Raw genomic sequence first — 25726 nt, 5'->3', positions numbered from 1 at the left:
TCATGTTTATTATGATAGTGCCTAGAACAGTGGTTCCCAAACTGGGGTTCGCGAACCCCTGGGGGTTCGCAGAACGTTACAGGGGGTTTGCCAGAAACATTTCACTAATGGCAGCCAGAAGACCCCAGGCACTGGAGGCAGCAGAAGGGGGCCCGGTTGCAGGGCAAACAGCCCGAGCCCCAGGGAGAGCGGGCCAGGCAATTGGGGCTGGCAGCCCGAGCCCTGCCCCCATCAGCAGGGGAGCCAGCTGCCCGAACCCCAGCGCTCTGCATGGGGCTGGCAGCCTGAGCCCCAGGGAGAGCAGGGCAGGACAGTTGGGGCTGGCAGCCCGAGCCCTAGCGGTCAGCGGGATCTGCAGCCCAAGCTCAGTGGAGCGCAGTTGACCGGGGCGGTCAACGGGGTCCAGCAGCAGGAACCCCACGGAGTGCGGAGGAAATTTAAACTTAAATCCCTGGAAATACTCATTTTTAGGAGGGGGTTCACGAGATTTCACAATTTAGCGAAAGGGGTTCGCGGGCTGTTAAAGTTTGGGAACCACTGGGCTAGAGATAAACCACGAATTGGGGTCCCATTGTGCTAGGCTAGTGCTGTACAAACACGGTGCACGGTGAGCAGTCCCTAAAAACACACTGTAAACAGTCCCTGCCCCAGAGAACTTACAATCTAATTAAGCAAATGCGGTATTGCTATATAAGTCATGAGTCAGGTCCACAAACACCAAGAGATTAGCTCAAAAATCATGAGTTTTTTTTAAAATAATGTTGAGGTTTTTATTTACCTTCTGATTTTTAACTTTTAGGGAGCGCTTGGGTCACAGTTTCAATCTTTTTTTCCCCAACAGTGAAAGCGAGAAACAGACAATTTTTTGGTAAACAAAAGCTGAGATTCTCATATATTCACATGATTCCAGGAGCTGGGTTTCTAAGAAACACACCAAATATTGTGAGACTCAGGCTAAACTTGCGAGAGTTGGCAACACTGCCAACGTTTAAAAATTTAAAACAATCAGAGAGTTCGTGGGGAAAAAAATCTGTTCGTGTTAGGGATTATCCTGCTTCCCTCTCTTAAATCTAACTGTGAGACTTAACTAAGCTGAAGAAGAGCTCTGTGTCCGCTCGAAAGCTTGTCTCTCTCACCAGCAGAGTCCAATAAACCCATCGTGTCTCGCTAACATCCTGGGACCTACATGGCTACATCATCACTGCATGCTACTTATAGAATCCTTTTCAGAATTGAAGACCAACTTCCAGACACATGCCCATCACGGCCCTTCTTCATACACAAGGTCATTCTAGCAGCAAAAGAAAAAATATCATATGTACACAAAAGCAAATCATATATACATCATGTATACACACAGAGCAGAAACCAAACCCCATTCCTTCCAAACCATGAGGTGTCAGTATAACCTAAGAGATGGGGAAAAATCTGTTCCTATTCTAGAAACCTAGTACAGTATATACAATAGGGCTAGACACTGTACTTTGAACACACACAGTCCGACCTCACCTAAAGTCAAGGCGTGGGTACTCTGCAGCGGGCTGGACCAAATTGCTGCTCAAGACCTCTCCAGTCTGTGGAGCTCTTGATATTTTCCATGGCAGCATCATCTGAATTTTGAACAGTCAGGTTTGCATTGAATTAAATACGAAAAAAAAACAATCCAATCAGTCCCCGCTTATTTTTCATATCAAGTTCCATTTATTTTGTGCTGCTCCCCATGTAAATAGGAATTTACACATGGAGAAGATCTCTGGGCTTTTGCATTTGGTTTCTTTTCTTCCGGTTTTACATACCAAGAGTCAATGGCTGGAAGCTGCAGTTCAACAAATTCAGCCTGGAAATACGAGGCGGTTCCCTAGCACTGAGGGTGGTTAAACAGTAGATCAGCTTCCCAGGGGGTGGTCTCGCCATTGCTTGGCATCTTTAAAATGGGGTTGGGCGTCTTTCTAAAAGAGATGCTTTACTCCAGCTTCTGGGAATTGTTTTACAGCATGTGTGTTGGAGGGGGAGGGGTTGGATGGTTGTGAAGGTCCTTTCTGGCCTCGGACGCTGTGAATCCATGAGTTCCCCCTATTCATTCCCATCCTGTCCCCATGGGAGGACAGGATTGCCTGCATTGCCCTCAATATGCTTATAACCCTGGCAGCTCTGCATTAAAACAATGGCTGTAATCAAATCTCAGGCTTCAGGGCTTCTGCCCGTCAGGTGCAGGGGTCAGGAAAGGGTTTCTCTCCCAGTGCACAGTTGATCAGATACATTCTTCTTTTTGGGAGGTTGGGGGGTGGGGGTTTGGTTGGGTTTTTTGTTAGTTTGTGTGGCTTTGAAGCAGCAGAGCTTAGCCACAGCTGGAGACGGGTACAGAGAATACTCTCTTAGGGCTTGTCTACTCTGGCCCCGGACTACGGGAGGAGGTGAATTGCATCCATCTCAGTGGGGTGCTGTAACTGCCTTGTGTAGACGCTGCAGGTGCGAGCTAAATGTCCTGTTTGAAACAGGACTGCGTTAGTGCTTTGATTTCATAGTTCAAATTGCAGGGCCATGTAGATAACCCCTTAGATGCTTGGCTGGTGAGTCTCACTCACATGCTCAGCGTCATACTGATCACCAGATTTGGGGTCAGGAAAGAACTTTCCCTGAGGTCAGCTTGGCAGGAGGCCTGTGGGCGGGGGTGGTTGCCTTGCTTTGTAGCACGGATCATCGGCGAGGATCATTTGAGCACGTCTCACCAAATCAATTCCCTGCCATCACAGGGAGCCTCCAGCACTGTGGGTGAAATGTGATGGCCTATGAGATGCCAGCCTATGTCATCCATCTGACAACATGTTGCTACGTCATAGAAGTCTTCAGGGGAAGCTGGAGTTTTGGAAGCTGGCGAGGAGGCCGTTTAGGTCTGTGGCGCTCAGGAAGACATGGGAGGTGGTTTGGGATTGCGGGAGGAGCACGCTAGCTGGATGTGTCTGCTCAAATGTTCAGCAGTGAAATAGTTCACGGGGGTTGCCATTTACATTGTCACCATTCGTTTTCAGCGTTTTCGCCCCATTGAGAGGGATGTGGGCAGTCCGCTCATCTCAGAGCTATTGTTTCAGGAGTTCTGCCTCTCAGGAAGACAGCACAGAACTTGGTTCACAGTGGGAGGTGTTTTTTCCTGAGATTGGAACATTTAAGAATAAATAACCAGAAGCTGAGAGTGTGGAACACAGCCACATAGCCCTGTGGCAAGGACCAGCATCTGTGGGAAATGCCTTCTCTCTGAAATCAGGAGTGAAAGTAATTTAAAGGACTTACCGGTACGCCGGAGTCCTGAGCAGGGGTGTGGCCTCAACCAGAAGAGGTGGGGCCTTTAAATACCCGGGGCCCTTTAAATCAAGATTTAAAGGCCCCGGGGCTTGGGCTGCGGTAGCGGCGACTGGGAGCCCCGGGCCCTTTAAATCACTCCCGCAGCTACTAGCTGCAGAGGCGGCTGGGAGCCCTGGGGCTTGGGTGGCGATTGAAAGGGCCCAGGCCTCCGGCCGTTGCCGGGAGCCCTGGGCCCTTTAAATCACACCGGAGCCCTGCCGCCTCTACCCGAGGGCTCCGTCAGTGGGGCTTGGGCGGTGCTTTAAAGGGCCCAGGGCTCCCCGCAGTGGCCAGAGCCCCTGGCCCTTTAAATCACCGCCAGAGCCCTGCCACCACTACCCCGGGGCTCTGGCAGCTGGGCTCGGGCGGCGATTTAAAGGGCCCAGGGCTCCGGCCACTGCAGGGAGCCCCGGGCCCTTTAAATCACCAGCCAGTCCAGTCCAGCAAACCGGACTGGACCGGACTGGCTTACTTTCACCTCTGTCTGAAATGCACAGAGCCATGACTAGCCAACCTCTTTCATGTGATGGACACAAGGACAGCCACAAGGATCTCTGGGACAAGAATCAGGACAAGGCAAGTACACGGGTGTCAGGACTTTTCTCTTGTTACTGACCTTTGAGACCTGAATACTCAGGAAAGGGCAAAACATTTGGTTAGGGAAATAGAGGGTTTCAGCTCCCTGGGAAGCAGCGCTGCACTGGAAGCTAGAGGGAACACAGCTGGGATTTTCAAATGGGGTGTGTCACGGGGTGATTGGCTCTGTATGTGGGAAGAGGCCAGTGCACCTGTGACTCGCAAGCTGCCTCCCAACTGGATTAAGAGAAGATACCTGGGCCATAGATGAGGGGAGGCAGGGCAGAAGGAGCAATACGGAGTTGCCCTGGGGGGGGAATCAGCTATAGGAGAACTGAAGGAAAGCAGTAAGTGGGAGCTGCTGGTGATGAGCTCCAAGGAAAGTTGTTTGGAGGACTGGCCAGAGCTGGGGAACCCTGTTGAGTCACAGGAGAGCTTGGGCAGAAGCCCCTGGGCAAAGGACAAGACCTAGCTTGGTTGGAGCAAGCCAGGCCCAGAAGCAAGAGGCAGACTCTGAAGGTGGATGCCAGGAACAGAGGTAGGACTCGCAGGCGAGGAAGCCTGAGGAGTGGAACGCTGCAGGGAGCCCTCTGGCAGAGGGCCTGAGGGGGAGCACAAGAATAAGGGGTTGGTCCTGGAGGGAGGTTCCCTGAACAGGGATAGGACACAAGGATGAGGAGGGCTGGAGAGTGGAATGCTGTGGGGACCCTTGTGGCCCTGGGAGACCTGGTTTGGGGCTACAGGGGAAAGCTTGTGAGACAGAAGCTCCTAGAAATCACAGGCCTGGAGAGTGGGGCCCTGGGACAGGGGCTAAGGGACTGGGACAGGGGTTCATGACTCTCAGGCGGCTGCCCTGGGAACAGTGACTTTACAAGGGGATTGAAGAACTGCTCTGTTGTAACCTTGTGGGATGTGGGGAGACTGGTTGTGTCCTGTGGTTCTGTGGATTACTGCGCGGGGAAAGGAATAAACCATGCCCAGTGCTGGGCCTTGGAACCGGACACTGAGGCCTGGCATTTTAAAGGTGTTTAGATATTGCTGCTCTCAGCATTGCAATGCCTAACTGATTTAGGAGCCTAAGTCTCACTTGCAAGAGGGATTTAGGTATCACGGATCCTGGTGGTGGGATTTTGGTGCCCAAGCAGGGCTTGAGTTGTGCCAGAATGTCCTGGATTGCCGCTACGGGCAGCCTGCAGGATGTTCTGGTCCTGTCCCTTATGAGCGAGAGCTGTGGACGTGCGTTCAGGGCACTGTTTTCAGGACTCGCACACTGCTTTTATGTGCTTAAATCCTCTTGAAAATGGGATTTAGGATCCTAAATCGGGGGTTGCAATGCTGAGAGCAGCATTACCCTTTTTAAAAAAGTGAGCCAGAGAGACTTTATGTGCGACTCCGTGCCTCTGCAGGGGTGAATGACGGGGAAACTGAGACAGGCATGCGGGCTGTGCGGCCGCTTGCCACAAGGGGGTGCTCAAGGCCGAGGCTGCACAGCGACAGGCTCCCGCTGAGCCTTCCAGCGCCTTTGACAATCCCAGCCCCCCAGCACGGTTCTGCCCGTCAGCGGCAAGAGTATCCGGCTAGTGGAAGATACGGCGCTGGCTTTCGCCGAGACGAGACGAGAGGCCGTGTCTGCATTGCAATTCAAACCCGGGCTGGCCTTTGCCAGCTAACTTGGGCTCCGGCTAAGGGGGCTGTTTAGTTGTGGTGGAGCCGGTGGGGCTCGGGTCGCTGCCCAGGTTCTAGGACCCTGCAGGGATGGAGGGCCTCGGTGCTTGAGCTTCAGCCACAACTAAACAGACCCTTAGTCCGAGCCCCGCAAGCCTGGGTCAGCTGGCAGGGGCCGGCCACGGGCGTCTAATTGCAGTGTAGACATACCCGGAGACTGCCACGCTCATTCTGTGCCGTGTCTCCTGGCGCTTCGAGGGTTGGGTCAACGTTTGAAAAGTTTCACTGGACCAATGCGCTGATCCTTTATCAGCAGGCGGGGTGGTGGGCTTCAGGGCAGAAGGGACCTAAAGAGGGAGGGAGGGAGAGCTCAGTGGTTTGAGCATTGGGCTGCTAAACCCAGGGTTGTGAGTTCAATCCTTGAGGGGGCCATGTAGGGATCTGGGGCAAAAATTGGGGATGGGTCCTGCTCTGAGCAGGGGGTTGGACTAGATGACCTCCTGAGGTCCCTGCCAACCCTGAGATTCTATGATTCTGTTCTATGAAAGAGGTCATCTAATCCATCCCTCCCCAGGCTGAGGCAGGACCAAGTACACCTAGACGATCTGATGGGTGTTTTGTCCAATCTTTTGTAAACAACGTCTGATGCTGGGGATTCCATGACTCCTAGGTAACCTGTTACAGGTGCTCTTATGCCAAAAGCTCTCGTTTATGAAGAGTATATATTTTCCCATTAAGTATGGCATGTTACTAGAATACCAGATATTTCACGTGTACATGTATTGTGTTTGAATAACTTTAAGGACCCGACACAAACTAACCTGCATTTTGCTGCTTGTGGCATTAACCACCAGCATTAAGGGAACTACTGATGTCTGCTTATCCCCTCTAGGCCGCTCACTCAGACAAGATTAGCATCTGCTAACAGGGTGATTTAAGAAGCAATCGCTTTCTGCCTCTATCACATCTGTCCCCCTTATCTCTCGCCACATGTCAAGAATCTTCTCAGGGGATTGTAGTCTTCCGCTGATTACAACCTTGTTACTCTCAATGGTATCTAAATAGGGAGTGCCACCAGGAGTTTAGACAGGATGGTCTGGTGGTTAAAGCACTAGACTGGGGCGCAGGAAAACTGGGCTCACTTCTCAGCATTGCCACAGACTTCCGGTGTGACCATGGGCAAATCACTAAATCCCATAATTAGAACTGTAAACGCTTTGGGGCGGGGACAGTCCATTGTACAGCACTTGGGACTACAGGGCCCTGGCCGTTTGCTGAGATCTCTACGTTCTGCTGTATCGCATGCAATAATAATTCACACCTTTCACTTGTAGTGTTTCCCCCACCCTCTTCTCTTTGCCGTCCCTTTTGTCACCTACCATCCCCAACCCTGTGCCAATGGGAGCTTCGTCACCGACTGCAATACAGCCAGGATTTCAACTTCTGTTTGTTACCCGTAGTGTAGCTGCTTGTATCTGGAGAGTGTAAGCCCCTCGTAATAATGGGGAGGGTGAAATAACGTCCCCAGTAGGACCCTAATTGTTGGTTCAGAAATACCCAAAATATCCTTGACTTTCCTGGAATCTTCTGAGCAGTCTCGTCTATTCTCTGTGTACAACTCAGCCTGGAAACCTACTGATTAACTCTGAGGATAGAAGCTCATTGTTGAGATGCCTCCCAGGGTATGTCTACACTACGGAATAAGGTCGAATTTATAGAAGTCGGTTTTTTAGAAATCGGTTTTATAAATTCGAGTGTGTGTGTCCCCACAGTAAATGCTCTAAGTGCATTAAGTGCATTAACTCGGCGGAGCGCTTCCACAGTACCGAGGCAAGCGTCGACTTCCGGAGCGTTGCACTGTGGGTAGCTATCCCACAGTTCCCGCAGTCTCCGCTGCCCATTGGAATTCTGGGTTGAGATCCCAATGCCTGATGGGGCTAAAACATTGTCGCGGGTGGTTCTGGGTACATATCGTCAGCCTCCCGTTCCCTCCCTCCCCCCGTGAAAGCAAGGGCAGACAATCATTTCGCGCCTTTTTTCCTGAGTTACCTGTGCAGACGCCATACCATGGCAAGCATGGAGCCCGCTCAGGTAACCGTCACCCTATGTCTCCTGGGTGCTGGCAGACGCGGTACGGCATTGCTACACAGTAGCAGCAACCCCTTGCCTTGTGGCAGCAGACGGTACAGTACGACTGGTAGCCGTCATCGTCATGTCTGAGGTGCTCCTGGTCGCCTCTGTGAGGTCGATCAGGAGCGCCTGGGCAGACATGGGCACAGGGACTAAATTTGGAGTGACTTGACCAGGTCATTCTCTTTAGTCCTGCAGTCAGTCCTATTGAACCGTCTTATGGTGAGCGGGCAGGCGATACGGACTGCTAGCAGTCGTGCTGTACCATCTTCTGCCGAGCAGTCATGAGATGTGGATGGCATGCAGTCCGTCTGCTGCCAGCCAAAGATGTAAAAGATAGATGGAGTGGGTCAAAACAAGAAATAGACCAGATTTGTTTTGTACTCATTTGCTTCCCCCCCCTCCCCTGTCTAGGGGACTCATTCTTCTAGATCACACTGCAGTCAAGATGCAGCGAGGTAAATCTAGCCATGTATCAATCAGAGGCCAGGCTAACCTTCTTGCTCCAATAAGGACAATAACTTAGGTGCACCATTTCTTATTGGAACCCTCTGTGAAGTCCTGCCTGAAATACTCCTTGATGTAAAGCCACCCCCTTTGTTGATTTTAGCTCCCTGAAGCCAACCCTGTAAGCGCCCCTCCCAGCGTCAGAGCAATGGCAAACAATCGGGCATCTGAGAGTGCTGTCCAGAGCAGTCACAATGGAGCGCTCTGATGGGGCTAAAACATTGTCGCGGGTGGTTCTGGGTACGTGTCGTCAGGCCCCCGTTCCCTCCCTCCCTCCGTGAAAGCAAGGGCAGACAATCATTTCGCGCCTTTTTTCCTGAGTTACCTGTGCAGACGCCATACCACAGCAAGCATGGAGCCCGCTCAGGTAACCGTCACCCTATGTCTCCTGGGTGCTGGCAGACGCGGTACGGCTTTGCTGCACAGTAGCAGCAACCCCTTGCCTTCTGGCAGCAGACGGTGCAATACGATTGGTAGTCGTCCTCATCGTGTCCGAGGTGCTCCTGGCCGCGTCGGCTGGGAGCGCCTGGGCAGACATGGGCGCAGGGACTAAATTTGGAGTGACTTGACCAGGTCATTCTCTTTAGTCCTGCAGTCAGTCCTATTGAACCGTCTTATGGTGAGCAGGCAGGCGATACGGACTGCTAGCAGTCGTACTGTACCATCTTCTGCCAGGCAGGCAAGAGATGAGGATTGCTAGCAGTCGTATTGCACCATCTTCTGCCAGGCAGGCAAGAGATGGGGATGGCTAGCAGGCGTACTGTACCATCTTCTGCCAAGCAGCCATGAGATGTGGATGGCATGCAGTCCTTCTGCACCGTCTGCTGCCAGCCAAAGATGTAAAAGATAGATGGAGTGGGTCAAAACAAGAAATAGACCAGATTTGTTTTGTACTCATTTGCCTCCTCCCCTGTCTAGGGGACTCATTCCTCTAGGTCACACTGCAGTCACTCACAGAGAAGGTGCAGCGAGGTAAATCTAGCCATGTATCAATCAGAGGCCAGGCTAACCTCCTTGTTCCAATAACAACGATAACTTAGGTGCACCATTTCTTATTGGAACCCTCCGTGCAGTCCTGCCTGAAATACTCCTTGATGTACAGGCACCCCCTTTGTTGATTTTAGCTCCCTGAAGCCAACCCTGTAAGCCGTGTCGTCAGTCGCCCCTCCCTCCGTCAGAGCAACGGCAGACAATCGTTCCGCGCCTTTTTTCTGTGCGGACGCCATACCACGGCAAGCATGGAGCCCGCTCAGCTCACTTTGGCAATTAGGAGCACATTAACCACCACACGCATTATTCAGCAGTATATGCAGCACCAGAACATGGCAACGCGATACCGGGCGAGGAGGCGACGTCAGCGCGGTCCCGTGAGTGATCAGGACATGGACACAGATTTCTCTGAAAGCATGGGCCCTGACAATGCATGCATCATGGTGCTAATGGGGCAGGTTCATGCTGTGGAACGCCGATTCTGGGCTCGGGAAACAAGCACAGACTGGTGGGACCGCATAGTGTTGCAGGTCTGGGACGATTCCCAGTGGCTACGAAACTTTCGCATGCGTAAGGGCACTTTCATGGAACTTTGTGACTTGCTTTCCCCTGTCCTGAAGCGCATGAATACCAAGATGAGAGCAGCCCTCACAGTTGAGAAGCGAGTGGCGATAGCCCTGTGGAAGCTTGCAACGCCAGACAGCTACCGGTCAGTTGGGAATCAATTTGGAGTGGGCAAATCTACTGTGGGGGCTGCTGTGATGCAAGTAGCCCACGCAATCAAAGATCTGCTGATATCAAGGGTAGTGACCCTGGGAAATGTGCAGGTCATAGTGGATGGCTTTGCTGCAATGGGATTCCCTAACTGTGGTGGGGCTATAGATGGAACCCATATCCCTATCTTGGCACCGGAGCACCAAGCCGCCGAGTACATAAACCGCAAGGGGTACTTTTCAATAGTGCTGCAAGCTCTGGTGGATCACAAGGGACGTTTCACCAACATCAACGTGGGATGGCCGGGAAAGGTGCATGATGCTCGCATCTTCAGGAACTCTGGTCTGTTTCAAAAGCTGCAGGAAGGGACTTTATTCCCAGACCAGAAAATAACTGTTGGGGATGTTGAAATGCCTATATGTATCCTTGGGGACCCAGCCTACCCCTTAATGCCATGGCTCATGAAGCCGTACACAGGCAGCCTGGACAGTGGTCAGGAGCTGTTCAACTACAGGCTGAGCAAGTGCAGAATGGTGGTAGAATGTGCATTTGGACGTTTAAAGGCGCGCTGGCGCAGTTTATTGACTCGCTTAGACCTCAGCGAAACCAATATTCCCACTGTTATTACTGCTTGCTGTGTGCTCCACAATATCTGTGAGAGTAAGGGGGAGACGTTTATGGCGGGGTGGGAGGTTGAGGCAAATCGCCTGGCTGCTGGTTACGCGCAGCCAGACACCAGGGCGGTTAGAAGAGCACAGGAGGGCGCGGTACGCATCAGAGAAGCTTTGAAAAACAGTTTCATGACTGGCCAGGCTACGGTGTAAAAGTTCTGTTTGTTTCTCCTTGATGAACCCCCCCGCCCCTTGGTTCACTCTACTTCCCTGTAAGCTAACCACCCTCCCCTCCTCCCTTTAATCATTGCTTGCAGAGCCAATAAAGTCATTGCTGCTTCACAGTCATGCATTCGTTATTCATTCATCACACAAATAGGGGGATGACTACCAAGGTATCCCAGGAGGGGTGGTGGAGGAGGGAAGGAAAATGCCACACAGCACTTTAAGCACAGCACTTTAAAAGTTTACAACTTTAAAATTTATTGAATGACAGCCTTCTTTTTTTTGGGCAATCCTCTGTGGGGGAGTGGCTGGTTGGCCGGAGGCCTCCCCACCGTGTTCTTGGGCGTCTGGGTGTGGAGGCTATGGAACTTGGGGAGGAGGGCGGTTGGTTACAGAGGGGCTGCAGTGGCAGTCTGTGCTCCAGCTGCCTTTGCTGCAGCTCAACCATACACTGGAGCATACTGGTTTGGTCCTGCAGCAGCCTCAGCATTGAATCCTGCCTCCTCTCATCACGCTGCCGCCACCTTTGAGCTTCAGCCCTGTCTTCAGCCCGCCACTTACTCTCTTCAGCCCGCCACTTACTCTCTTCAGCCCTCCACCTCTCCTCCCGGTCATTTTGTGCTTTCCTGCACTCTGACATTATTTGCCTCCACGCATTCGTCTGTGCTCTGTCAGTGTGGGAGGACAGCATGAGCTCGGAGAACATTTCATCGCGAGTGCGTTTTTTTTTCTTTCTAAGCTTCACTAGCCTCTGGGAAGGAGAAGATCCTGTGATCATTGAAACACATGCAGCTGGTGGAGAAAAAAAAAGGGACAGCGGTATTTAAAAAGACACATTTTATAAAACAGTGGCTACACTCTTTCAGGGTAAACCTTGAAAGTTAACATTACATACATAGCACATGTGCTTTCGTTACAAGGTCGCATTTTGCCTCCTCCCACCGCGTGAACGGATTTTGGTTGAATGCCAGCAAACATACACTGCAATGCTTTGTTCTACAGTGATTCCCCAGTACGTGTTGCTGGCCTGGAGTGGTAAAGTGTCCTACCATGAAGGACGAAATAAGGCTGCCCTCCCCAGAAACCTTTTGCAAAGGCAGAACCGCAAATGCCAGGGCAAAGTAATCCTTTCACATGCTTGCTTTTAAACCATGTATAGCATTTTAAAAGGTACACTCACCAGAGGTCCCTTCTCCGCCTGCTGAGTCCAGGAGGCAGCCTTGGGTGGGTTCGGGGGGTACTGGCTCCAGGTCTAGGGTGAGAAACAGTTCCTGGCTGTCGGGAAAACCGGTTTCTCCGCTTGCTTGCTGTGAGCTATCTACAACCTCCTCATCATCATCTTCTTCGTCCCCAAAACCTACTTCTGTATTGCCTCCATCTCCATTGAAGGAGTCAAACAACACGGCTGGGGTAGTGGTGGCTGAACCCCCTAAAATGGCATGCAGCTCATCATAGAAGCGGCATGTTTGGGGCTCTGACCCAGAGCGGCCGTTCGCCTCTCTGGTTTTCTGGTAGGCTTGCCTCAGCTCCTTCAGTTTCACGCGGCACTGCTTCGGGTCCCTGTTATGGCCTCTGTCCTTCATGCCCTGGGAGATTTTCAGAAAGGTTTTGGCATTTCGAAAACTGGAACGGAGTTCTGATAGCACGGATTCCTCTCCCCAAACAGCGATCAGATCCCGTACCTCCCGTTCAGTCCATGCTGGAGCTCTTTTGCGATTCTGGGACTCCATCATGGTCACCTCTGCTGATGAGCTCTGCATGGTCACCTGCAGCTTGCCACGCTGGCCAAACAGGAAATGAGATTCAAAAGTTCGCGGTTCTTTTCCTGTCTACCTGGCCAGTGCATCTGAGTTGCGAGCGCTGTCCAGAGCGGTCAGAATGGAGCACTCTGGGATAGCTCCCGGAGGCCAATACCATCGAATTGTGTCCACAGTACCCCAAATTCGAGCCGGCAACGTCGATTTAAGCGCTAATCCACTTGTCAGGGGTGGAGTAAGGAAATCGATTTTAAGAGCCCTTTAAGTCGAAATAAAGGGCTTCATTGTGTGGACGGGTGCAGGTTTAAATCGATTTAACGCTGCTAAATTCGATCTAAAGTCCTAGTGTAGACCAGGGCCCAGAGACTGTAGAAATGTAGGACTGGCTGTGACCTTGATAGGTCATCTAGTCTATTGCCCTGCACTGAGACTGGACTATGTGTTATCTAGACCTGGGGTCGGCAACCTTTCAGAAGTGGTGTGCCAAGTCTTCGTTTATTCACTCTAATTTAAGGTTTCACATGCCAGTAATACATTTTAATGTTTTTAGATGGTCTCTCTCTGTAATATATAACTAAATTATTGTTGTATGTAAAGTAAATAAGGGTTTTAAAATGTTTAAGAAGCTTCATTTAAAATTGAATTAAAATGCAGATCTTATCAGTTTAGTGTGATCCTTGCCCTTGCTTTTCCTTGCTGAGTTTTCCAATGTCTGGCACGTATTGTGATACTTTAAGCTGCAAACAGACTTCTGAGTGATCAGTTGTTAACCGGCTCCGAGAGGACAGATGTCATGTGTGAAAATACCTGTTCACATAGGTATGTGGATCCAAATGCTGAAAGCATTACAAATGCAATTTTCTTCAAACAGTTAAATTTCACTGGCAGGTCAGAATAGAGGCCCCATGATCTCTCTCAGTAGCTTTAAGTGCCCACAGTTCTGAGCTTTTTAACTGAATGAGCTGCATTTCAAAATCTTCAGCACCCATCCACTGAAATACAGACAAATCCCAGTCGCTGTCGTTGAACTTTTCAGAAAGAAAGCATTGGGCCAAATTGCTGAAAATCTTGAAATCTGTCAGAAAATTCTGATTCCAGTTCTTGCATGTACATTCCAATCTCATCGACACTGACAATGCAACGTGTCGATAGCTCTTTTATGTGTTGGAAGTAGCGGAAAGTCGAAGTTCGAATATCCCCAGAAAAAACCTGCTGGTTTTACAATCAATGCCTTCCAGGTTTCATAAAGCTCCAGAACCATTTGCCCTGTACCCTGGAGGCGGAGGTTGAGTTCATTTAGGTGAGCGGTGATGTCAGTTAGAAACATGAGCTTACACAGCCATTTGTCATCATCCAGTTTGGGGTAGTTTTGTCCCTTTTTGGACAAAAAGGCCTGGATTGCATCAAAAGAGTTTACAAAGCGCACCAAAACCTTGCCACGACTTAGCCTCCAACTGTTGCTGTGAAGTGGAATGTCATTATAAGCACTATCCGTGTCGTCTAGCAGTGCTTGAAACTGTCCATGAGTCAAAGCAGATCAAGCAACAAGGACATTCACAGTTTGCACCACAGTATCCATCACATTATTAAGCTCTGAATTAGAAATTTTGGCACACAGGTTTTCTTGATGGATGACACAGTGAAATTTGACTGTCGGGCTGCCAATTTGATTTTCAAGTAACTTTACCAATCCCTTCTGTTTTCCGACCATGGCAAAAGCACCATCTGTTGTCACACAAAATATTTTTGTGATGTCAACTCCTCGTTCTTCAAAACGGTTTACAAAAGTTTCCACTATATCTTCCCCCTTTGTTGTGCTATGCAGGCAACAAAGTTCCTCTTGGATTTCATCGGAAGCACAATAACTTGCAACAACTGCCAAACGGGGAACGTCATTTATAGCCACGCTCTCATCGACTGCAACGCTTAACACTGCTGTGTCTTTTAACGCAATCGTCTGCTTTTCTTTAATGTTTTCTGTCCTTTCACTTCCGTGTCTCTCAACTGTTCTGGCAGAGACAGGCAGTTCTCTTATTCTAGATACGCAGCTTTATTTGGCAAATCATTGACCAGAACTCTGAAATGCTGAGAAAAACTTCTTTTATATATGCCCCATCTGTAAACAGCTTTCCGTTTTTTGCAATGCACTGTGACTGCAATCTTGTAACTTCCTTCTGTAGCTTGATTTTTACTTACACGTAAGCATTTAAAAACACTGCTTTGCTTCTCATATCCTGCTACTGCCTTTTTGATCGGTTCAGTCTTGTCGGCTTCATCAAGAAAGGTTTTTCTCGTGCTTCGTTTGAAAATGTCGTCGAACACTTGATGTGCGACAAACAACACTTTCACAACAGAAAGCACAAACAGCACGGTCCTTTTTTTGAATAAATCCAGATGTGTCTGTCCAAGAAGGCTGAAGTGAATGGACATCTAACCTTGCTTTCTGAGGAGCTGACATTTTGTCAAATGTACCCCTCAACTTACAGTGGGGGGGGGGGGGAAATTGCGACAGACGGCCCGCACAATGTCAAACACAATGCGCTGTTCCACGTGACGTGATAGTGATGGAAGCAGCAAATCAGGACTCAAAAATATTCCAGTACAGCAGCCCTGGAACAATCTTTAAGGCGGGGGTGCTGAGCTGCACCCCCTCTTGCCCCTGTCTGTACCCCTCACTGCCCTAGGTTGGGGCCAGTGGGCCACAGCTGGGGGCGGCTGCAGAGGCCTGGGCCTAGGCCAGGAGCAGAGCCCCGGGCCGGTGGCCGGGACCCCAGGATGGCAACAGAGCCCCTGGGACCGGTGGCCAGGACCTGGGGCCGGCAGCGGGCTGAGTGGGGCCAGCGGATGGGACCCCAGGTGCCGGGGACTGGCAGTAGGACCCCAGGCCAGCAGCAGAGCCCCCAGGACCGGTGGCCAGGACCCAGGAAGTGTGAGTGCCACTCAAAAGCATCTTGCATGCTGCCTATGGCATGCATGCCATAGGTTGCTGACCCCTGATCTAGACCATCCCTGAGAGGTGTTTGTCCAACCTGCTCTTAAAAATCTCCAATGTAGAGATGCTATAACCTCCCAGGGCAATTTATTCCAGTGCTTAACCACCCTGGCAGGAACTTTTTCATAATGTCCAACCTAAACTGCCCTTACTGCAATTGAAACTCATTACTTCTTATCCTGTCCTCAGTGGTTAAGGAGAACGGTTTACCACGCTCCTCTTTACAACAGCCTTTTACATATGTAACCCTTCTGCCAGGTGGAGCTGGCAGCAAGCAGGGCCGGGTTTAATATCTAGGGGTTCCTTTCCATTGATACAACGCAGAACTGGCTCGAGCCCCCACCCAGTAACCTGGGAAATTTACACCCCTGGGCGCCTCTGAGAGGCAATACTTCCCCGCTTGCAAGCACAGAGTCTGAGTTTATCTTGATTATCTTGATTAGTTTTGATTATCATGCACATTGTAGGGAGAGTGGTCACTTTGGATAAGCTATTACCAGCAGGAGAGTGAGTTTGTGTGTGTGGTTTTTGGAGGGGGGTGAGGGGGTGAGAGAACCTGGATTTGTGCAGGAAATGGCCCACCTTGATTATCATACACATTGTGAAGAGAGTGGTCACTTTGGATGGGCTATTATCAGCAGGAGAGTGAGTTTGTGTGTGGGGGGAGTGGAGGGTGAGAAAACCTGGATTTGTGCTGGAAATGGCCCAACTTGATGATCACTTTAGATAAGCTATTACCAGCAGGACAGTGGGGTGGGAGGAGGTATTGTTTCATGATCTCTGTGTGTATATAGAAAAGGAGTTCTTGTGGCACCTTAGAGATTAACCAATTTATTTGAGCATGAGCTTTCGTGAGCTACAGCTCACTTCATCTGATGAAGTGAGCTGTAGCTCACGAAAGCTCATGCTCAAATAAATTGGTTAGTCTCTAAGGTGCCACAAGAACTCCTTTTCTTTTTGCGAATACAGACTAACACGGCTGTTCCTCTGAAACCTGTGTGTATATAATGTCTGCTGCAGTTTCCACGGTATGTATCCGATGAAGTGAGCTGTAGCTCACGAAAGCTCATGCTCAAATAAATTGGTTAGTCTCTAAGGTGCCACAAGTACTCCTTTTCTTTTTGAGTGTAGAAAATAAACTTTTAATGAAAGGAGGGAATTCCCCGGCATTAGTTAGGGAGAATGCCACAAGCAGGATTCATAAGCATAAAACTGTCAGCAGGGCATCCACCCCAGAATGCATGGGGCAGAGTCTTCTGCCTCATGTTCTTGAGTCCTACAACCAAAAGTTCCTTTTCTGTGCCCCTGTCTGCTCCCGCACCACACACTACTCACAGTGGTTGTCCTTGGTCAGAGAGGACCCAGGGTTCAGAGGCGCAGCTGTGTGAGTTCACCTCCCACCCAGGGAAGAAGGCACCTTGCTTGCTCCACCATTTGAGCACTTGCTTTGCCTGGCTGCCCTGCCAACCGCTGCTCCTCGCTGCCTGGCCGCCCCACTAGCCGCTGCTTCTCGCTGCCTCGCCAGCCACTCGTTCTGCTCACCGCCTCACCAGCGACTCGTTCACCAGTCAACTGTCAGTCACCGTCTGCTGCCACCTGCTTGTCTGCTGTGACCTCTGCACATCAGTCTCTTAGCAATTTTCAGCTCTTTGCGGGCTGGGCAGAAACACTGCCCCATCCCAAGTGATTTCAGCTTTGCCTGAGCATTTAAAATAACAAAAGGCTCCTAATGAAGTCTATTTAGCTCTTTCTTTTAACAGTGGGAAGGAACAGGTTAAACCAGACCAGGGACCTTTGGGGAGAGGCCACATCTCCTGGCTGGGACACCTGTCCCCACACCTTTTACTTTTACACGGTTCTGACATTCAAGCCCCTGGCTTAGCAAGTTCCTTTTGCTGAGGGTGACCCCTCAATCAGAACAAGCTCAGCACAGTTCTGCTCTCCTTTAGTCATACAATGAAGATGATAAAATTTCATTACCCCTGCATTCCATACTAAAGTGATTTGTAGCCCAATACCAGCCAAAGCCAATCACTTGGAGCTACACAACTGCTGTCTGCTAGATACCTATGCAAAGCAGGTGTGTTCATGTAAATACAGTTTGCTCTTGAAGTCTCTCCCCCTCCCGAACTAGCTGTCAGGGGAGAGTTCATTCAGATCCTGCTTACACATACTTGAAAACTCATCTTGTCTCCCCTCAGTCTTCTCTTCTCCAGACTAAACAAACCCATTTTTTTTTTCAATCATTCCTCCTAGGTTATATTTTCTAAACTGTTAATCATTTTTGTTGCTCTTCTCTCAACTTTCTCTAATTTGTCCACATCTTTCCCGAAGTATTGTGTCCAGTTCTGGGCACAGTGCCCCAGTTGAGGCCTTATCGGTGCTGAATAGAACAGAAGCTGTGTCTCTTGTATCTGGCTTACAACACTACTGCTAATACATCCCTGAATTATGTTCATGAGGTGTGGGGGGTGGGTTGGGTTTTTTGGTGGGGTTTTTTTTTCAACAGTATTACATTGTTGACTCCAGCTTAGTTTGTGATCCACTATGATCCCCAGATCCCTTTCCTCAGTACTCCTTCCTAGGCAGTCATTTCCCATTTTGTATTTGTGCAATGGATTGTTCCTTCCTCAGTGTAATACTTTGCAATTGTCCTTGTTGTCATCCTAGTTATTTCACACCATTTCTCCAGTTTGTCCAGATCATTTTGAATTCCAATCCTGTCCTCCAAAGTGCTCGCCACCCCTCCCAGCTTGGTGTTGTCCACAAACTTTATAATTGTACTCTCTGTGCCACAATCCAAATCATGGATGAAGATATGGAATAGAAGCAGACCTAGAACTGATCCCTGCGGGACCCCACTTGATATGGCCTTCCAGCTTGACTGTGCACCAATGATAACTACTCTGAGTATGCTTTTCCAAACAGTTATGCACCCACCATATAGTAGGTTCATTTTGGCTATATTTCTCGTTTGTTTATGAAAAGGTCACGTGAGACATTACCAAAAGCCTTACTAAAGTCGAGATATATCACATCTACTGCTTCCCACCCTGCCTCCCATCCACAAAGCTTGTTACCCTGTCAGAGAAGGATATTAGATTGGTTTGACAAGATTTGTTCTTGACACACCCATGTTGACTGTTACTTATCACCTTAATTTCTTCTAGGTGCTTGCAAATTGATTGTTTGATTACTTGCTCCATTGTCTTTCTGGGTACTGAAATTAAGCTGTCTGGTCTATAATTCCCTGGGTTGTCCTTATTCCCCTTTTTATGGATAAGTACTATATTTTCCCTCTTCCAGTCCTCTGGGATGGCTCAGAGATCTCTTCAGACAGTTCCTTAAGTATTGTATTTAGGATATATTTCTTCAGTCCCTGCCAACTTGAAGACATCTAACTTGTCTGAGTAATTCTTAATTTGTTCCTTTCCTATTTTAGCCTCAGCTCCTACCCCATTTACACGGAGGTTCACTTTGTTAGGCCACATCTACACTACCATTTATGTTGGCAAAACTTATGTTGCTCAGAGGTGTGGGGGGAAAAACACACCCCCCCAAGTGACATAAGTTTCGCTGACATAAGCGGTAGTGTGCACAGCACTGTGTCGGTGGGAGAGCTTCTCCTGCTGACATAACTACTGCCGTTCGTTGAGGTGGTTTTCTTGTGTCGACAGAAGAGCTCTCCTATCTGCATAGAGCGGCTACACGAGCAATTTTACAGTGGCACAGCTGGTCAGTACAGCAGTGGAAGCTCACTAGTGTAGACATAAAAACACTGAGGAGTCTGGTGGCACCTTAAAGACTGACAGATTTATTTGGGCATAAGCTTTCGTGGGTAAAAAGCCCCACTTCTTCAGATGCATGGAGTGAAAATTACAGATGCAAACAAATTTAACAGCATTACTTTGGGCTTGAATAGGGCCTGGGAGTGGCTGGCTCACTACAAAAGGAATTTTCCCTCTCTTGATATTGACACCTCCTACTCAGTTATTGGGAGTGCACCACATCCACCCTGACTTTGAACTGACCTGTTAACACCGGTTCTCCACTTGCTTCCGATGGGATTTTACCTACCAATTTGCTGCGTTGGCTAAACTCTGCCTTCTTGAAGCTCATTGTCTTTATTCTGATGTTTTCCCTCCTCCCATTCTTCAGTATCATGAGTTCTATCGTTTCGTGATCACTTTTACCCAAGCTGCCTTGCATGTTCACATTCTCAGCCAGCTCCTTGCTGTTTGTCAGAATCAAATTGAGAGTAGCCTTTCCTCTAGTTGCTGTCTCCATTTCCTGGAATAAAAAGTTGTGGATTACTTTTTTTTTTTATATTGCAAATGACATCCCGTGGTGTTTTGTTAGGCTGCCAGGAATGCAGAAAACAGAGGGACAGATAACGAGTAATGATTGGAACCCATAGCGTACCCTCCCTCGGGAGGGCAGAGTCCCTTACGGATGGTATCTGAGTGTATCTTTCTCATTATAGCTGTTGAAGGGTTGCCTGACATGTCCCATTATAACACCCTATTTTCAGCATGAATGGTGAAAGTTTGGCAAAATTAAAAGATCTGAAACTTCCTTTGCTCTTTGTCTTCCTCAGTCTGATTTTTTTTGTACCGGGAGCAAAAGTCAGTAAAGCTGTTTGGTGCCATTCTTGATTGGCTAAGCTTCCAAAGCTAAATGACCAACCTAGTGGGTGCTAATTAGCATCTCTGCTTGCTGTCACAGCAGGGAGACCAAGGACCTGGCGCGCCAATGACCCTCTTTTCTTAAGATCTGGTCCCTTCTGCTCAGTAATGGGGCACATTGGTGAGACTGTGTGTGCGGGAGGGTGCGCGGGGAGAGAAACTTGCAGGGATGACTGCCCTTGCTCTGCGAATACAGACAGTTTCGCTCTGCTCTGAGGTTGTCAACCCAGCACCTCCCACTAGCCTTAAATTCCCTTCTGTTTTTTTTTTTAAAGGGGAAAAAGAAAGAGGGGGAAAAAAAGGATTTTAATGCCAAGCAGAAAGATCCAGGTGTTTATCAGATCTGAACTTGAGAGAGCCACGAATTGGCTCTACCTCACTGATGTACAGTACTTCATCTCTTACGGCACCTTAGAGACTCATGGGAAAGATAAGGCAGCTGAGCGTTTGTCAGTTTTCCACTTACAGAAATAAGCCCATTACACCAGCTGCATGTATTTGATGTCACTTGGAGTCGGACTTGCTGTTCTGGAAGCATGATCTATTAAGGGTTATTTGTAGGAGTCTGAAGGAAAATGACTACTGCACCCCTTAAATCTTGAAACACTTTCCCAGTTGGAAGTGGAACTTACTGACTTCTTCAACAGCCTTTGTGATATGGAGACATGAGTGGGCATGCCCAATAGAGGGCACTGTCTAATAATATCAAAGCAGATACTAGCCTTTCCAGCCCAGAGGCTGAAACTTTGCTCATGTCTTCGGCAATGTCACAATCTAGATGAAAGAAAAGGAGTACTTGTGGCACCTTAGAGACTAACCAATTTATTTGAGCATGAGCTTTCGTGAGCCACAGCTCACTTCATCAGATTTCCACGGTACACATCTGATGAAGTGAGCTGTGGCTCACGAAAGCTCATGCTCAAATAAATTGGTTAGTCTCTAAGGTGCCACAAGTACTCCTTTTCTTTTTGCGAATACAGACTAACACGGCTGTTCCTCTGAAACCAATCTAGATGAAGCGCCCCTTGTGTCCTTTCCATGAGCAGCCCCACTCATTCCAGTGGGCAAATGGTGGGGGTGGGGGTGTAAAATTGGACACTAAAGATAACTGAAAAGTGCATTTCACACTAGAGAAAACCTCCGGGAAGAGGGCTGTTAATCATCAAAGTGACACACTCAAGGGGAGGAAGAGACTATAGCAAAACAAAGTGTCCAATATACTTGAGACATTAATTGTTAGGAGGAAGGTCCCTCCCAGTGGACCCAAACCCTGTCTAATGTCTCTCTCCTGGCGCTTGTGGGTGCTTTGGAGATGACACACCTGGCCCCTCCAGTCAACATTGTCTCTTCTGGGCAATTTTTAAGGAGAAGCCCTGGGACAGTGACTACCCTCCTATATTTGTCCTTCAAGACTGATGGTATGTCTTCATTGCAGGCCTCTGCCAACGCAGCTGTGTCAGTCAGGGGTGTGAAGAGGTGTGATCCCTGACTGATGCAGAAGCCCTGTTGTAGATGCAGTTACACTGGCCAAACTGCACTTTTATTAGCAAAGCTTCTTCCTCCAGGTGTGTGTGTGAGAGAGTGTGGGTGTATGTGAGTGGGTGCAGAGGGAGTGGGAATAAATGATCCTGGTAAAAGCATAACTTTATGTCTATACATTGCATCCATGCTAGGCTTGCTTTGCTAGTATAACATACCAGTATTCTCATACTGGTAAAATGCTCCTAGTGTAGACATGGCCTAAACTGTCAGGATGCATCCTGTTTGTGAAGTGTATTGCTCAGTGCTTCCCCAGCTAGTGGCTGATATACACAGAGAACAGGCTACTACTGCTACCAGCTAATAGTTACTTGGTTTAGCTCCAGGGTAGAGGGCTGTGTTGTGCTATGCTGCTGAAGATCCTGGGCGTGACCCGGGAAGGAGGTCATTACAATGATATTTGTAGAAGACCTTTTCTGTGGAGGATCCCCACACGTGTCCACCTTGGGCTTCCACCATCCAGCCTTTGGGTGACTGTCCTCTAGCGCCCATCAACAGCATCTCTACACTGGCAAAAGAGTTGCTGCGGAGCACTCAGATGCACCCTTTCTCCATCAGGGCCTTCCCCCAACTCCTGCCAGAGGAGTGCTGAGTTTCCGTGAAGAACACCAGTGAGCATCCTTGTGTTTGCTGCGTCACTTTATCCAGCCATTGTAGGGCCTGCAGCCTGCTATAGCAGATGGAACTGTTATTCCTGGCAATTGAAATCAGTGTGGAGAGAGAGAGAGAGAGAGAGAGAGAGACAACAGCAATGTTTCTGACTATGCTGGGAATGAGCAGCTTCTCCTTCAGTTAAGTGCCTGTTAAAGAGGTCTCCAGATCAGGCTAGAAATGCGGAAGCCATTGATGGATGAGGTGGCTCTTCTGAAGGACTGGGAAAAGGGGCTGAGAAGTTGTCTCCTGAACATGAATGGGAAAAGCCACCTGCCTTTCCTCCCAGGGTCAGCACTGATAATAAAGATGGGGAGGGAAGAAGGAAGTCCGGAAGAAGAATGGCTGGTTTGAATGGCAAGCAAAACTTGGTAAACTTGTATCTTTAGAATGAGTTTGGGTTCTAGGAATCTCCTGGATGGGTCCCTTCCAGGTTCTTCACCAGGACTTCGAAGCCTAACTCAAAACCTGGGAACTCAGCCTGCAGCATTGGAGATGATCGAGCCAGGAGCTGCCTGTGAAGTTCAGTTCCAACCTACACACTGGACCAAACCTGAACCCCAGCTCTGAACACTCCTCACACTCTGATCTGGCTCCAGAGGTCTCAGCATGGCCTCATCTCCAAGTCAAAAGAGAGCCAGCCCCTAAAAGGTCCGTCCCAGGAGTTACATGCAGCTAGTGCGAGTGTGGTCCCTTCCAGACGGACATTTAGTCATGCTGAATGTGTCCAATAAACCTGCCTGCTCTTTACCTGAATATTGAGTAGCTATGTGTAACTTAAATGGTCCTTGGAACACATGAATGGCAGTGGTACAGTGCTTCCAGGTAGGGTGACAGAATGTCCAGGAGGGAAGTAATTGCTGTGTAGAGAGGGGGATTATGAGCAGCTGAGTGTCAGAAGAGGAGCACAGAGCTCTGACCACCTCATGAGTGAGGAATCTCACCATGCCAGCAGTTAACTGCATCTCCAGCTCAAGATCCAGTTTCACCTGTCCTGCGTAATACTGCGGAGCGCTCTGCAAGCCTCCTGTCATCTGAACACGGAGTGAAACCTCCTGTTGGCTGAACATGAAGCAAACTCGGACTGTGGGAATCGCAGGATCAGGCACAACTGATCCTTGGCAATTGCTAAACAAAAGGAGGCGAGGGAATCTTAATGCACTGAGGGCCAAATCCAGATCTGGGTTACACAGGGGCAAATCTGGAGTAAGTACACCAGAGTCAAGGAAGGAAGGACTGAATATGGGTGAAACCGCCGAGGAGACTGAATGGGAGGGCAAGCTTTGCTCCCAAAGAGAGCTTCACAGAGAGGATCGGGCCCATTGGGGCAAAGATCCTGAGTCACCCCATAGCACTTAACTGTCACAGAAGAGAGGTTCTGGAACAGCCTTCCAATAGCAGTAGTGGGGCAAACCACCTCACTAGCTGTAAGCTGGAGCTTGATACATTTATGAATGGGATGATATGGCCGGGTTGCCTGCAATAGCAGGGGGCTGGACTTGATGACTCAGGCCCCTTCCATCCAGTCCTGTGTCTCTGTGTACCCTGCCAACCCCTAAAACATCATCTTTGTTGCCATTGTCTACACCTGCTGGAGGTCCTGCTTCCCTATGGGGGTAACGCCAGCGACCCTCCGTTAGCATCACGTGGGGAAGGAGAAGTCTGAGATCTATGGAGGGGAGGGACCTCATTGACATGAGAACCCCTCTGAACATCTCCAGACCTGCTCCCACAGAGCCCCTTTCCTCCCTTCCCATACCAGGCCTAACTGACCCCAGGACTCGTCAACTCCAGCTGCAGCGCCCTCTTAAATGGCTGCTGGGGACTTACGTGACCTGGTGACAAAGGCCGCTGAATTCAGTGCTCTGTCCACTTCTCTCTCCTCCTCCGCTTTGAAGCATTAAATGACATTGGCAAATTGCACTGCTAAGTCCCCGATGCCCCAGCGAGCCCGCCTAGGCTTGGTTGCGCTACACCGTTGAGTTACGGGCTGCCAGAGTTTTCCATGGGTGGCAAATCCAGGTAAAAGAATTATTTGTATTCCAGCCTGGGAAACGGGATACGCAGCTCACCCCCCACCCAACCCATTTCTAGGCAGACCATTTTGGCTCTCTTTATCCTATATGATCCAGAGTCAGATTCTTAATACCTCTGCTAGAATGAGCATCCCCAGTTGCCTCAGGGCCTTGGCTCGAGTTGCCAGTTGGCAGCTGTTATTCAAGGCTTTAGTGGCATGTGCCCTTCTTATCACATCGCAATTGCTGACTTTCCTCCACGATCCTTGCAGAAGCAGCCTAAGATTTGGTTTCCTAATCCTCAGCTGCCTTTTCGCTGCAGCCTCCGCTCAAATGGTTCCTTTGCCATCTGTTTAATCCCATGTCCCTCCCACTCCTACTGTCTGCCGTACAAGGGGAAGCATCATTAAGGAGCATGGGGGGTGGCATCACGCATCACTTACACTGGTATAAATCTCAATGACGTTACTCTGGATTTACACCAATGCAGCTAGTGCAGAATCTGGCCCTACAACTCCCTTCCCCCATTGCCTCCCTGTCACACACGTGAGACGGTTCTCCAGCACCCAGGGAAAACGTGAGGGTATCCTGAGCTGTCTTGCTCATGCTGAAGTCAATGGAAAACATCCCAGTGATGTCAAAGGGAGCAGGACTGGGCCCAGAGGAAGTGAGTGGCTGGGAACAGAGGCCCAGGTCCTCAAAGGCATTTAGGCTCCTAACTCCCATTGAAGTTAGGAGCCTAAACCCCTTTGTGACTCTAGTGCACAAATACTTCTAGCGGCTCCACTGCATGGCCCCATCCCGCATGCCACAAGCCCTGTGGGTGGCCACCCACCCACCATGCATGGGCAGCTGCTGCTCCAAGTCTGGGGGGGGGCAGGGGCCGGACCGTGGGGGAGCAGCTGCTCTCCTTGGCATGCTCCCCTCTGAGCCTGGCAAATGTCTGAATGGCGTTAACGTAGCTCCAAGTGGCAATAACCCTCCCTGCCTGCCTGCACCTCCCCACCCCTGGGAGAAGGGAGGGATGCCAATGCAGCTGGCCTCTGCAAGCGCCTGCAGGCAGGGGCCAGCTGCCACGTGTGTGCAGGGACAGCCTTTGCCATGGAGGGGCTGGCTCTTGCTGGGCTTTCAGCATCTTTTTGAGGTGGAATCCCTGCTCTGTTCAGGGATCAGAAGCCAAGCCCCTTTGTAGGGGGTTAGGGAGCGGTGTGGGTGGGGGCATACTCTTCTAAGCTCTGCCCCCAATAAGCTCCACCCCCCCAAATAAGCTCCACCCTTGTGAGTCAGCAGAATGAGATGCCACATGCAGTAGATTGGGCTGCTATTTAAA

General features: G+C 49.7%; 1 long non-coding RNA gene across 1 annotated transcript; it reads right to left on the bottom strand.

Annotated features, from left to right (window-relative positions):
• Positions 1-589: 589 nt before the first annotated feature.
• Positions 590-24731, bottom strand: LOC125620615 (uncharacterized). Its single transcript, XR_007352273.2, has 3 exons — positions 24212-24731; positions 19538-19796; positions 590-1291 (listed from the first exon to the last, which is right to left on the bottom strand). It is a non-coding gene; the product is annotated as an uncharacterized LOC125620615 (long non-coding RNA).
• Positions 24732-25726: the final 995 nt, after the last annotated feature.

Source organism: Caretta caretta, chromosome 12 (genome assembly GCF_965140235.1).
Source record: "Caretta caretta isolate rCarCar2 chromosome 12, rCarCar1.hap1, whole genome shotgun sequence".
Lineage (NCBI taxonomy): Eukaryota > Metazoa > Chordata > Testudines > Cheloniidae > Caretta > Caretta caretta.
This window is presented reverse-complemented; position numbering and strand designations above follow the sequence as displayed.